At 46.4% G+C, this 14,592-nt stretch overlaps 1 protein-coding gene across 4 annotated transcripts in view; it reads left to right on the top strand.

The window, feature by feature from the left end:
- The window catches only part of DMD (dystrophin), a 6,960,831-nt gene that overhangs the window by 1,560,040 nt on the left and 5,386,199 nt on the right, over positions 1 to 14,592 (top strand). The window lies entirely within an intron of this gene.

Here is a 14,592-nt window from a genome sequence, read left to right as displayed (position 1 = left end):
ATCTACACCATCCTGGTCACCATTGCAGGGGTGCTGGCTGACATAGGCAAGACCATGAGGGAGGCAGTGGCACAACAAAGGGCCCCTGACAATAGCCAAATTGAGGAACAGCCGTCCACCTCCGCCAGCGCTAGTGGACATGAGGCCCTGCCACAGGAACAACAGCCCATCAGCACCCCACCCCCTGCAGAAGGAGAACCACCCTGCAAACGATCCCAGCGATCCAGGCAGAAGACAGAGAACATTGCCAAGACCCCCGCCAGGAAATAGGACCCTCCTGATTTTCACCCTTCTGTCCCACTATGTCACCCTGTCCACCTTGAACTGCCATTACTCCCCTTCCTATGCCCCATTGGACAATGCACCTGTGATTCCAAGAGACTGGACTGTACTATGGACCTTCCTCCACCATCACCCCAGCCCCTTCCACATACCCCTATACACATTAGCCCCTAAATAAACACCCTTGAATCACAAACCAATCTGGAGTCAATCTGTTCTTTCACAAATGTATTAGTACAACATCACCAACAAATATCAATGTAAATGTTAATTTTCTCATACCAATGTATGACAGTTGTTGGGCAGCAGTACATATAGCAGAAGGCAAAATGAGGTACCCAGATCTGTAAAATGGAAAGCCAAAGTGAACTGTCAGTGTTCATAGACAGAGGTGAAGAGTCTGACTTATACAATGTCATACAGTATTCAGAAATGTGAGGAGCAGTGACAGTCTCTTACCTGTGTGTCACTGGAAGTACTGCATGATGATGTTCAGTCGGTTGTCAATATCTTCTTTCTCTGCCTCCTCTTCCTCACTGACCACAGGCTCCACCCCTGCCACAAGACCATCATCAGGCCCATCCTCCTGCAGAAAAGGCACCTGGCGTCGCAATGCCAGGTTGTGCAACAAACAGCATACCACGATTATCTGGCACACCTTCTTTGGTGAGTAGTATAGGAAGCCGCCTGATAGATGGAGGCACCGGAATCTGGCCTTCAGGAGGCCAAACGTCCTCTCAATAATACGCCTAGTTCGCCCATGTGCCTCATTGTATGGTTTCTCTGCCCTTGTCCTGGCATTACTCACTGGGGGTCAGTAGCCGTGAGAGGTTGGGGTAAGCAGAGTCACCTGCAAATGTCAAGGGATACCTGTTAGACACACATTAACCCTTAGGGACTACCCCATACCCAGGCACCTACTCATATTGTGTGCGGACCTTGGGCTCACCTATTAGCCACACCCGGTGCCTCTGGAGTTGGCCCATCACATAAGGGATACTGCTATTCCTCAAAATGTAGGCATCATGCACAAAGCCAGGATACTTGGCATTCACATGAGAGATGTACTGGTCCGCTAAACACACCATCTGCACATTCATAGAATGGTAGCTTTTTTTATTTCTGTACACTTGTTCATTTCTGCGGGGGGAGGACAAATGCCACATGTTTTCCATTAATGGCACCAATGATGTTGGGGATATTTCCCAGGGCATAAAAGTCAGCTTCTTCTGTGGCCAAATCCTCCACCTGTGGAAACACGATGTAGCTGCGCATGTGTTTCAGAAGGGCAGACAACACTCTGGGCAACACGTTAGAAAACATTGGCTGAGACATCTCAGATGCCATGGCCCTTGTAGTTTGAAAGGAGCCACTTGCCAGGAAATGGAGCACTGACAGGACCTGCACTAGAGGGGGTATTCCTGTGGGATGGCGGATAGCTGACATCAGGTCTGGCTCCAATTGGGCACACAGGTCTTGGATTGGGGCACGTTCAAGTCTGCAGGTGATAATGATGTGTCTGTCTTCCATTGTCGACCGGTCCACCAGGGGTCTGTACACCGGAGGATGACGCCATCTCATCATCTGCCCTAGCAAATGTGCCCTATGGAGGAGAATGGTGAGCAGAGGGTCATGTACCGCATAGGTTGCACAAGTGTGTTTGCAGTAATGTGAGTAAATCCGTGTGTGGCGTAGTTTGTCAGTATATCTGCCAAATTGTGCTTTGGCACAGTTAGGTGCCATGCACCCCCCTGAAATGGCAGCTGCCTGACCTGTGAGGAGGGACGAGGGGAAATGAGATAACTGCGCTGGCATTGTGCAGCGTCGTGGTAGGCGGTCGAAGACCGCCGCGCAATTCAGCATTGGTTATCATTGGGCCCTATGGGTTCCAGGAGCTAATGACGATGTACGCTGGCGGTGACGGTACGCACCGCCGCGGACGTGACCGCCATTTTCTATCTGTTCACTCACTTGATACCTGACCTTCAACAGGAGAGGACCTACACTGCAGGTGCTGCTGTGACCTGAGTCTGGAAGCGACAATGGCTCGAGTGTCTGGGGAAAGGACCCCTGCCTTCACCACGGAGGAGTTGGACAAACTGGTGGATGGGGTCCTCCCCCAGTACATGCTACTCTACGGTCCTCCAGACAAACAGGTGAGTACACTGTGAGCATGATGCATGGGCAATGCCTGTTTTGAGTGGTGTGGATGTAAGATACATGTAGGGGGGCTGAGGCCTGCATGTGAGGATGGTGAGTGTATGTGCATCAGGGCATGGGTGGGAACTGGTGGGCAATGAGTATGATGGTCCAGAAGGGTGAGTAATTTCCTTTCCTCCTGTACCTTTCCTCTAGGTCAGCGCCCACCAGAAGAAGGGTATTTGGCGTGCCATCGCCAAGGAAGTGCAGACCCTGGGGGTCTATCATAGTTTGAACCCACTGCCGCAAGAGATGGGAGGACCTGTGCCACTGGAGCAAGATGAAGGCGGTGGCCCAGCTGGGGCTGGCCTCCCAATGTGGAAGGAGGGCCTATCGCACCATGACCCCCCTGATGTTCAGGATCCTGGCGGTGGCATATCCGAAGTTGGATGGGCACTTGAGGCCATCACAGCAGCCACAAGGGGGTGAGTACAGTGTCATTAAGCTGACTCAGAATGCTTTACGAAGTGTCTGGGTGGGGGATGTGGGCTGTGGGTTCCCCTAGGCAAGGGCGAACTTGGTTGGGTAGGTCCCTTGTTGGGAGGGCTCTGAGGCACTCCAACCCCAATATTTTTTGTGGGCATCTACAACTGGGCAGGCTCCTGTGGGCTGCAGGTGTGCAGCAAATGGTGTTAGGCATAGTACCTCATGGCCTGGTGAATTTCCTACTAACTGGTAGTGCATGGCCTAGTGAATAGGGCTGCTCCCTGTGTATTGTGTCCGCCAACGGTAGTGGTGTTGCTGGCATTGACCATGTGAGTTTTCTGCCTTTCCCCCCTTCTTGTTTTGTCACCCTGTCCTTGTGTGCAACAGCATCACCTGGCGGAGGAGCAGAGGCACTGGCGACGGAGGGAGCTGCATCCCACATGGCCCTGGAGGGTGAATCTACGGAGGCTGAAGGCACCAGTGGGATGGAGGGCGAGGGGAGCTCCACGACGGGGACAGGAGGGGATACCAGTGACAGCGACTCCTCCTCTGATGGAAGCTCCCTGACGGTGGCGGACACCTCTGTGCCCACCCCAACAACAGGTACAGCTACCACCACCCCTACCAGTACCGCCCTCCCAGCAGCCCCTCAGCGTGTTTCCGGTGCCCGCTCACCCAGGAGGGTGGGCATCTCCTTCCCCCCAGGCACCTCAGGCCCTGCCCCAGTCAGCCCTGCTGCCCTCAGTGAGGAGGCTATTGACCTCCTGAGATCCCTTACTGTTGGGCAGTCAACCATTCTGAATGCCATCCAGGGTGTCAAGGCATTTGCAACAAACAAATGCATACCTGGAGGGCATTCATTCTGGAGTGGTGGCCCAACAGAGAGCACTTCAGGCTGTGGCCTCAGCACTGATGGCAGTCATTGTCCCTGTGTCCAGCCTTCCCCCTCCAACTTCCACTACCCAGACCCAATCCCCTCTACCTCAGCCTATCCCAAGCACACCATCAGACCAGCATGCACACATCAACACACAAAAGTGGCTCAGGCAAACATAAGCACCACACATCCCACAGGCACTCACACAAGCACCATACCCATGCACACATACCAACATCCACTTCCTCCACTGTGTCCCCCTCCTCCACATTCTCCACCTCCCTGCCAGTCTCATCTCCACTCGCACCTGCATGCACTACATCATCAGCCACTGCCTCCATCACCAGCACACCCATCACTACACACCGCTCACGTGCAATCACCACCCCCACCCCCACTACCATTCACATGTCCCTTGTGTCCTCTCCCAGTGTGTCTGTAAGCCCTCGTCCCAAAGTTCACAAACGCAGGCACACACCCACTCAACAGCCATCCACCTCACAACAGCCTCCAACCCATGCACCTTCACCCAAACTCAGCAGACGTACACCTCCTACAACCACTACCTCTTCCTCCACTCCCACACCCCCTCCATCTTCCCATCCCAGTGTGTCAAAAAAACTTTTCCTAGCAAGCAATAACCTTTTCCCTACACCTCCCCCCGTCCTTCCCCTAGGGCCAGGATGTCTAGATCCCAGCCCAGCACCTCAGCCACCAAATCTGCACCTGCTACTCCAGTACAATCTAAGGGGACACCTGTCAGAGCTGCCAGTGTGCCACCGACAAAAATGAAGGACCAACCTATTCCACCACCTGCAAAGGTCAAAAAGGGTCCGGCTTCCAGCAGGAGACAGTCACACCACCCACCCAGCAAGGCCTCACCCAAACACTGAGTGGACAGTGCTAAGGTCCCTGCAGCGACTGTCAAGGGCCACAAGCCAAAGGGCACTTTACCACTGGGCACGATGCCTCCTTGTGAGGGTCTGGTGACCACCATATAATGAGGGAGGGCAGCCACATGCACCCCAGTCACCACCGCCGGTCTCCATCCACCACAAACGTCACTTACTCCACGGTCAGCACTGGCAGCATCTCCGCCGCAGACACCGCCACCTGCAACACCATCAGCACAGCCATGTGCACAGCCGATGCCACTCTGTCGGACGTCAGCCCCATCCCCAGTGTGCAGCCATCAGAGTCTGCAGGTGACGTCCTGAACCCTGGACACGCCAGTTGAGACACCATCTCCAGCACTGCCATGAACCAGCAATTGGCAGCCTAAGTCGCCGCAGTGGAGTGTGGCTCTGCCCCCATGGAGTATCATGCTACCTGTTCCAGGTACATCGTGTGGCTGAGACACCCAGGTGAGATGAAGTCAACTGCCACACCCTAGGTGCAGCATCACTGGGCACAAAGCCCCCTCCAGAACCAGTGAAGAAATGCATCCACTCACCCAGTCCTTGGCAGGATGAAGCAGACTGGGCACACAGCTCCTCCAGAACCAGTGGAGAAATGCATCCACTCACCCAGTCCTTGGCAGGATGAAGCACTCTGGGCACAAAGCCCCCTCCAGAACCAGTGGAGAGACACATCCACTCACTCTATCCTTGGCAGAGTGAAGCACTCTGGGCACAAATCCCCCTCCAGAACCAGTGGAGCAATTCATCCACTCACCCAGTCCTTGGAAGGATGAAGCACTCTGGGCACAAAGCCTCCTCCTGAACCAGTGGAGAAATGCATCCACTATCCCTATCCTTGGCAGGAGGAAGCACTCTGGGCACAAAGCACCCTCCAGAACCAGTGGAGAGATAAATCCACTCACTCTTTCCTTGGCAGGATGAAGCACTCTGGGCACAAAGCTCCCTGCAGGACCAGTGGAGAAAGGCATCCATTTGGGAAACTGTAGCTTTGCACTCCCCAGGACCAAGCAGTGGACAAACCACCCACTAGAGAGACTTGAGAGACTGTGGCTTTGCACTTCCCAGGACCAAGCAGTGGGCATGGAGCCCACTCGACGAGCAGTGGTGTGGTACCATCATCCGGCTGAGGTGCCCCCCTCCCCTTCCCCTGAGGTGCCTGTCTTTTTTTCAACCTGACGCCCCTGCAGTGTTCTCTCCGTTTTGAGGCAGGTGCCATTTGTGGGCTTCGCCCATGCTTTTTGGGACCACTGATCCACAGACATTTCATGGGACAGTGTACCGACTTGTGTAAATATTTGTGTATACTGATTATTTGCTGTTCTCTTGGTCTATCTGATTGTTCGAATACAACACTAGTTAAACTCATTATGTTTGGTCCTTGCGTTCTTCCAGGGGGTGACGGGGTGCATCTGTGATGTTATTGGAAATGTGTGTGTGTTTGTTGTTGTGGGTGGGGGCTGGGGGTGTTGCTTGTCGCATGTGTGTGTCACCCTCTTTTCCCTCCTCCCCTCCCCTGTGTGCTAGGTGCAGTACTCACCGTCGCCGCCGCCTTCTTTCCAGTTCATGGTGTATTAATAAATACAGCAACATGGGTAGGATCTGTGATTCCGGCTCCATGGCGTCCTAGTTCTTCATTGCGTGTCTAGAAGTGATTGTTTTCCCTTCTGTGTCCTGTTTCTGCCGTGCTTTTGATGGCGTTGGTACCGCCCCGGAAAAGGTGGTGGATTGGTGCCTTGTAATAGTGTGGGCGGTACATTGTCTTCCGCCTGTCTGTTGGCATTTTTTGCTGCGGTGTTTGTTGCTACCGCCGTGGCAGTCAGAGTGTTAAAGTGGCTGTCTGTGTTGGCGGTTTCCGCCATGGTTGGGATTCCACTTTTTTTTACCGCCGGCCTATTGGCGGTATTACTGCCACTTTAACACCGACTGCCAGGGTTGTAATGAGGGCCCAAATGTAAGTTTGCAGTCCTCTATCCATCTGACCTACCCTCCAAAGAACATGGGGAGGCTATATTTCAGCCCCCTTCCCTCCATTTGCACAACGAGGATTGCCTCCTTTGATGGTTAAAATTCAGGATTGTATTGTATGGTGGCAAATTGTGATGTAACGTTTCTGAGTTGAAACACTGTTTTATCCCTGTTAGCCACTAAAGTGTCTGTTATATGACTCCAGTATGTGCCAAGAGGTCCACACCTCTTTGGTAGCCATATTAGATCTGATAGGAAAATCCCCACCATGAGGTTTCAGGTATGGACCACTCCCAACAATCGCAGCTCTGCCATTTTGTAAGAGTCAAATATATTGAGGACCCCCAGTCCCCCTTTCTCCCTTGGGGGTCCTCAGATGTTTCTCAGGGACTCTTTTTCCCTGTCACACAATCTGCACTTGCACTTTAGGTAAGACTTTTAGTATCTGCTACTATTTTCTAATGCATAGGACCTGAAACACACATAACAGTCCAGAGATGATGGTTATTTGAATTGCCACTCTGCAGCTCAACCAAGAGATGTACAGGTCTTGTACCTTTGAAATCATATATCATATTCTACTCCTTTAATGTGGGTTAGGATATTTGGGCCCATATTTATATGCATTATTTGACGCAAAATCAGCGCAAACTTACAAAACACAATTGTATTTTGTAAGTTTGCGGCGATTTGTCGTAAAAAAATGACGCAAATGCGCAGCTAAAAAAGTATAAATATGGGCCTTGGTGTGTAAAGGCTGCTGACAAAGAGAGTCAGAAATATGCCTCAATACCTATCATTTGTCCTGTTATTTTGAAGGGGACTGAATTGTGCAGAGCAATACTTTATCTTGATTACTTTGCACTCTGAGAATTTGTCATAGAACCTCAATAATAACACTAATGATATAGCCATAGTTTGCAAAGAAAACATTAGAACAGTTACATATAACAAGATTTTGACACCATCAAACGGTATATCTTTGATTGTCACATTTTAGTAAATATTCATCACTAGTGGTTCTGTAGCTAAGACAGAGAGGAGATATTGTACAAGTAAAACAACTGTAAGGATGCACCATCCATCCAAACCTTTTTTGGCCAACTGATAACTTGGTAGAACAATGCCAATGAACTGCTGTCACAAATGACTAGCTAATCCTGTCCAACACTTTCTACATAAAGTAGTGAGAAGATTCATGATTTTTGTTTATGTCTCATCTTCTTGACGAGATGTGCCAGTCTGCATATATTGTCAAAGGATTGCCTCTATATAACAAATCCTGCATACTTCTCCTTAATCATTGAGGGTAACAGTAGTGACAGCCAATTTACTAAAGCTTTCTTATTTATGTTACATCCATTTTAGCATTTATGTAAGTGATATTTAATAGTTTTATAGTTCTATTGGTCGTTAGGCTGAGCATTTTGTGTGATCTTTCCCAGTTTTTTTTTTTTAAATGACCACTATTGTAGCATCTTCAGAGGATATCACTGTTCTCTGTAGTTTCAAAAGTGAGTGGAATGCTTCTTTTAATACAAGGATGAGCCTTGATGTAAGAAATTGGATTAATATTTGGGGTGTGTGACTACCCACTTCAAGGCATAATCGCAAGCATTTTCAGGGCAACCCTTCAAAGTCACTAAATTAACCTAAGCTCAACACCCCTGGTAGCTATTGCACAGAGCAGGCGGGCATAACTTCAGTAAAGTGTTTTTGCACCATCAAAGCTATAACAAAGTTGAAATGCAAAACAATAAAAATCCCAAACCAAATTAGAAAATTTGAATAAAATTTAAGAAACAAAATTACACCAGAGTGACAAAAAAATCCAAGAAGGGGGACCAAGGTTGTGAATTCTGAAAGTTTATTTTTCTATCGGGCAGGATTTGTCTAGGACATATTCTATAAGGTTATAAAAAGTTCTAGCATATTGAAAGGGGTCGAGCTGCATATGCTGTAGCAAATAGTTCCTAAGCATCATCAAGCATACGTACTACTGTTTAAGAGACACTATTATTCTGGGCACAAGTTTCACTGACTTTTTAGATGAAGGTTTAACTTTCCTGTTAATATCATTGGCGGTAATTGTAAAGAAGATGCAAGGGAATGAATTGCTGAATTTACCATAATCCTCGACAACAAGTATTAGCTTTTTAAAATAGGCCCAACAGTTTCATGAATTGTGAAATTTCAGGTAAATGGGGAACATCTGGGATTTCAGTACAGTACAAATAAGAAGGCATATTGAGCATGAAAAAGCAGCACACTTACCGGGCAAATTGGTCCATTCTAAGAGAATCCGATTGCCATCTTAAGAAACAGCCAAGCACTTTGCTCATTTCAAGGTGCATGGAGTCTGCCCCAGTGAACTGAGTGTGCAGACGCTCAGATCGTGATTTGTTATAGATATCTGCAGCATCCTCCATTCCTGAGTAGCCACGGTGTAGAATTTTATACCCGGCATGTACAAGGTCTTTCAAAATGAGAGTGCAGTGCACTGTGAACGAGGTTTCCATGTGGAACACTATCTGCAGATTTTCATTAGTAATATGTGTAGTTATAAAAAACTGTTTTTGCAGAGGATTTGACATTTGTTTGGGTTGCCTGCCAGTCCAGTTTAGTATTAGACTTATGGTTTATTATTTTATCAACGTTGGAGGAAAAGTCCCCTATATAGGATCATTTTCTTCTGTGGGGTTTATGTCATAATTACTAATAAATAAGGTTAGGATTGTCTCACCTTTGTAATGATTAAAGGATGGAGTGAGTACAAAAAGGTGTCATGACTGACAGGTGCCGCATACCGTGCTTTAGGTGTCCCTTCAGAGCACCAGTGGCATGTTTACATTGCAGACGCACTTTATTCCTGTCAAGAAAAAGTTATCAGAGGGTAACAGGAAGGGACGGGTCTGGCTCCATCCCAGTACAGATGACAAGGGAGAAATAAGTGATCAACATAAAAGATACTGACAAAGCAAATAAGTTAAATTAAAACTAAATAAATAGATACATATATCTACCACTACCAAAGTTTTACCCTAGTTTTTATCCACCTAATTGAGAGATAAAATCCTTCTACGTGACTAAAAATGTATTTCAACAATTATTTAGGATTTGCCTAATGCAGGCATGCATTGGGTCCCCCAAGGGCTGTATTATTCATGAGATGCCTGCAGAGGACAAATATCAAACAGGAAGTAAATAAGGTGATATATTATATCTTCTTTCTGTGTTATGAATCACATAGGTCTTAGAAGCACTACATTGTTTGAGAATAGTAGTTAAATCTAGCAATTTATTCAGCATACGTACTTATATTATTATTTCTAGAACACACTGCTACATAATCCTTACCTAATTAATGGGCCAAGGAAATGTTCCTTCTGCTAGATCATAACTAGTTTAATATATTCATCTTATTAGGAATAAAGAGATCGAAATGAATGTGAATGATACATATTTATTGTAGATGCCGGATTCGTTAAGACCACATTAAGCTGCTCTTGATTTAAAAATATACATTTACTAGGCAGCATGCCCCGTACCATTCATACTACGGCCAGTGGACTCTGTTCTTTGCTGTGCACATTTAGAGAGGTGTCTGATGCAGAGTTGGCTAGTTGTTAAACTACAAATTATCATGTGTCTACCCACAGAGTCATGACCATGTTGTCGTCTAGTATTTTGTGTGTGTGTTATACAGCTTAGCTGTGAACAGCTGTGTTTTGTTTGATAAATTGAGAGGACTAGAATGGAAAAGAATCTTTAGTGCGCTTTATTCATTCACGGCACGGGTGTGTGTTCTGATTTTATGTGTTCCGCGGAATATGGGTTGCATGAACATCTCACTGAGACAGGTCTTGTTACATAAATGTGTCTTATCATATGTTTGTACAGGTCTTCCCTTTCTACAGCGCTTTTCGATTACTGAATAGAATGTTAACTGAATAAGTATGTACATATGTTCCCACCGAAGTTTTTACACGGCTATTCTACTTGTGAAAATCGAAATAAACGTTATCGCTTCCAGTAATGCGCATAATCATAAAATATTTTTCGGTTTGCATTTTTGTAAAGGTTTGTGAGCCTAGTGGATTATCATTCAAAGAAACTATAGTACTGTAATTAAAATTGCTATTTCAGGTCTTGGAGTCATAGAATATTTTTTTATATTTGTCAGGAGGTCTGCTATGCTTTCGAAGTTATATTATTAAGTACATAGATTTCGAATGCCTATATGAATTGCTTATTTGATTTTAGCGGTATTAATATTCTGTGAAAGCACGATTTTATTTATAGATTCAATTTAAAGGTGTTATTGCGAATTTTGCATTCGTGAAAGCTTTAATAAAGAAAGCCACAAAAACTGTAGATATTCGCTTTTAGAAAAAACTGCGGGGATAGGGAGGGACATGTTACAAGAGCCAAGCGAAACAGCGCTCACATTTCTTGTTAATAGTTTGAAAAAACACACTGTGGCCAGTTTACACCCCGTGTCAAATGGTAGCTCTCAGAATGTTATTGCTCAGACCCCTTATTGCACCAGATTACGTTGTTGTGCAGAATGTGAAGGCGGTAAGAAGCACTGGCATATTTTGTGAACCTATTGCTTCATTGAAGATTCCCGTTTTCCTGTTCTTAGCACTCTAAAAATCTAACTTGATTTGTGGGTAAAATGGCACAAATGATGCTAATACATTAATTTTGTGTCAAAAGATCCACAACTGAAGAGGTAAAAAAGGAATTCATCTCTTAGTACCAAAGTACTTTAAAAAATGTCAGATTTTTGCTTACTCCTAAAGTGGGAGTTTCTTAGTCAAAATATGCATAATTGCAGGCGGATAAACTACTCCGTTAGATGGCCCCTTGACTGTTCGGTGGGAGAAGGGCTGCTACCTCAGAAGGTAGCAAGACAGGGGAAGGGAACGTTAGACGAGGTATCTCTTAACAAAAATCCACTTACAATGGTAGTTATACTTTTTATCCTAGACTAAGAGGGAAATGTAGGGTAAATATCTACTGGTAAAAAAAATCCAAGTGAGTCTACCAAGGGCCAACAATTAGTTTCATTAGTTAATTAAATTAGAATGTTCTGCATAAAAGTTGAGTACCTATGTAAAAAAAGTTGGCCAACAACAGGATAAAGAAAAAATAGTTTCTTACTGGGCAGTCATCAAAAGAGACAGCCAATACTGAGCAGTAAAGGAATCTGCCCCATCCTCAGCATGACCTGGCAACCTCAAAATCTATAAAGAAGCAGATAGTGATGGCAATTTAGTGGATAACGGTAAATTGGCAGAACCTGCCTCTTAATAGGTTGGTGTAAGAAATTGGGTTTTTCATTGATGAGGGGGTGAAGACCCTTCTCAAGCAACAGCCACAATCAATGTCAGGGTGGACCATAAAAGTAACTAAATTAACTTGCACTTAATCCTTTGGTAGCTTGGCACAAAAACAGTCATGTATAACATAGAGGCACTGTGATAAGTATTTATGCAGCATACAAACAGTGATAAAGTGAAAAAACAACACAAGAGATATCCCACACCGATTTAGAAAAGTAGAGGAAAGGTATTAAGTAAATGAATCCAAATTGTCAAAAATCATCTATGGAGGATCGGAGAAATGCAGTTGTAAAAGTTTATTTAAAAATAGTGTCACGGTGCAGAAAGAGCTAACTGTGGTTATCTTGTCTCACTAGACCAGAATAAAGTCAAAAGTTCACACCGACTATGATGGAGTGCAGGCCCGGATAGCGGAAGCAGTTTAGTCCTGCTGAAAGCATTACTTCCTCACAGCTCAGCGCGCCAAGGTCAAATCTTCAGGGTTTCACAGGAGTGGCTCAGCTGATGCGAGCCTAGGGTCTAGGTCTTAGGGTCTTAGGGAGGCATCTCTTTTTGATATCAGGGCCACACTCTAGCAGAGGTCAGCAGGGCTCAAGCAGGTACAGTTGCAGGCCTAGGCAGGTCCGTTGCAGCATCTCAGATGGACAGTTGTAGGGAGGCCTCTGCAGCTTGTTGCATCCCAGTAGCCCAGAACAGGAGGTGAGCCAACTGAGCCTTGGAGTCACTAAGTTTAGCCTGGGATGAAGGGAGCCAGTCCAGTCTTCCTTCTTAGAGAGCAGGGCAGAACTCATGTAGCAAGACAGTCCTCTGAAGAACAAGGCAGCCCTCAAGCAGCAGGGAAGTCCTTTAGGGAAAAAGGCAGGACTCAAGCAGGGCAGCCCTCTGATTGTAGTAAGTCAGCCCTTTGAAGAACAAGGCAAGCCTCAAGCTGCAGGGTAGTTCTGTGTGGGAACAAGGCAGTGCTTCTCCTGTAATCCACAGATCAAGGAGTGTACTGATGAGTGGCTATACCTTGGGTGAAGTTTGAGGATTCCCTATCTTACCCTAACATCTGGTTCTTGAGTTATTCTTTTCCCATGTCAATGCTCCAAGAAGTCTGGAGTGACAAAAGACTAGTGTCAGGTTTCTTTGTGTGTAGGAGCTAAAGCCCTATTGAAGTAATTAGGGCTGGGTATAGCTATGCCCCCATCCTGGTGCTGAGATACATGATGGGGCTAGTGGGACTATTTGAAAAGCCAGATCTTCAGCTTCTTGCTGACTTTAAGAAGTGAGGTGGAGGATCTTATTTGTAATGGCAGGTCCTTCCATGCTTTAGAAAAACTATAAGAGAAGGCTCAACAACCAAATCTGGCTTTCTTTATGTGTGGGATTTCTGCCAATAGGAGTCCAAATGAGTGCGGGTGACTGGACGGTTTGTGAAAGCAGATACAATTGTGAAGGTACGGTAGGACAGTGTTATGTAGCCCCTTGAAAGTGTGGGTGAGGAGTCTGAGTTGTGCTCATTCATGAATGGGAGCCACTAGAGCTCCTTCAGGTGTGGTGTGATGTGGGAATGATTCTGGTGTATGCATGCTGACTCGGATATTGTCAAAGTTGGTGGAATTTGAGTCTAAGAGGTGTCTGTCTATGTGTGTAGGTCCCTTTACTCGTTGGGTGAAGTTGAGGCTTTCAGAGTCTTATATCAATGCTCTTGACCTGGGGACAGCATGGCCTTCTAAGTGTAGATTCAGATTCTAAGTATGATGTAGTTGTTAGCACGGGGGTGCCACAAGATCTGTGATGGTGCCTGTGAAGTTGCTGTGCAGTCCCAGTGGTCTGTAGATGAGCGTGCACTTAGGGTAAAGTTGGCTTTGACCTGGAGCTTCACAAACTGGTGTTCCATTTTAGAGGATTACGTGTCCATGCAGCTGATGGCGTTGTTGTAGATTAAGGTGAATCCTCCTCCGTGCTTATGAACTCTGTCTTATCTGGCTATCTTCCAACTGTGGGAATGGCTTTGGAGATCTCAGAAGCTGATGTACAGTACAGCTAGGTTTCTATGAGGAAAGGCAGGCAATGGCTTTATCATGCAGCAAGTCCCAAATTGCTGTGGCGTGTTTGATAAGCAAGGGTCCGAGGGACTGCAGCATGGTACCAGCAAGAGGGCAGAGGATCAGGGTTCCTGGTCCTGTGTGCATTACAGGCGCAGACAAGTGCAAATCAGCTTGTCTTTTGTGCACGTTCGGTGTCCGTGGCAAGTCCGTTGTGCATTCACGCAGTCGCAGCCATTAAGTAGGTCCTGGGAGGACAGGGAGAGAGGAGGAATGATTATGGGAAAACCAGTGATGTATCTTCCTATGCAGATGGATGATGAAAATCACCTTTATTTCACTGTCTGGGAGGAATACACAAACCTCAATAGCCGGGCCATTTACAATCATGTGACCCAGGACACTGGCAGAAGGCACAAATGGTTAGTGACTTGAATTCCAACTTTACAGTTACATAGACTTTTAGATTACAGAATTAACTGAGTCTAAACTGCATAGCCGTATCTGCTCCTAATCCAAATATAGCATTTATTAAATGTAAGGAG

Source organism: Pleurodeles waltl, chromosome 8 (assembly GCF_031143425.1).
Source record: "Pleurodeles waltl isolate 20211129_DDA chromosome 8, aPleWal1.hap1.20221129, whole genome shotgun sequence".
In the NCBI taxonomy this organism is placed as follows: Eukaryota; Metazoa; Chordata; class Amphibia; order Caudata; family Salamandridae; genus Pleurodeles; species Pleurodeles waltl.
The sequence above is the reverse complement of the archived record's forward strand: the minus strand, read 5'-3'. Positions and strand labels throughout refer to the sequence as shown.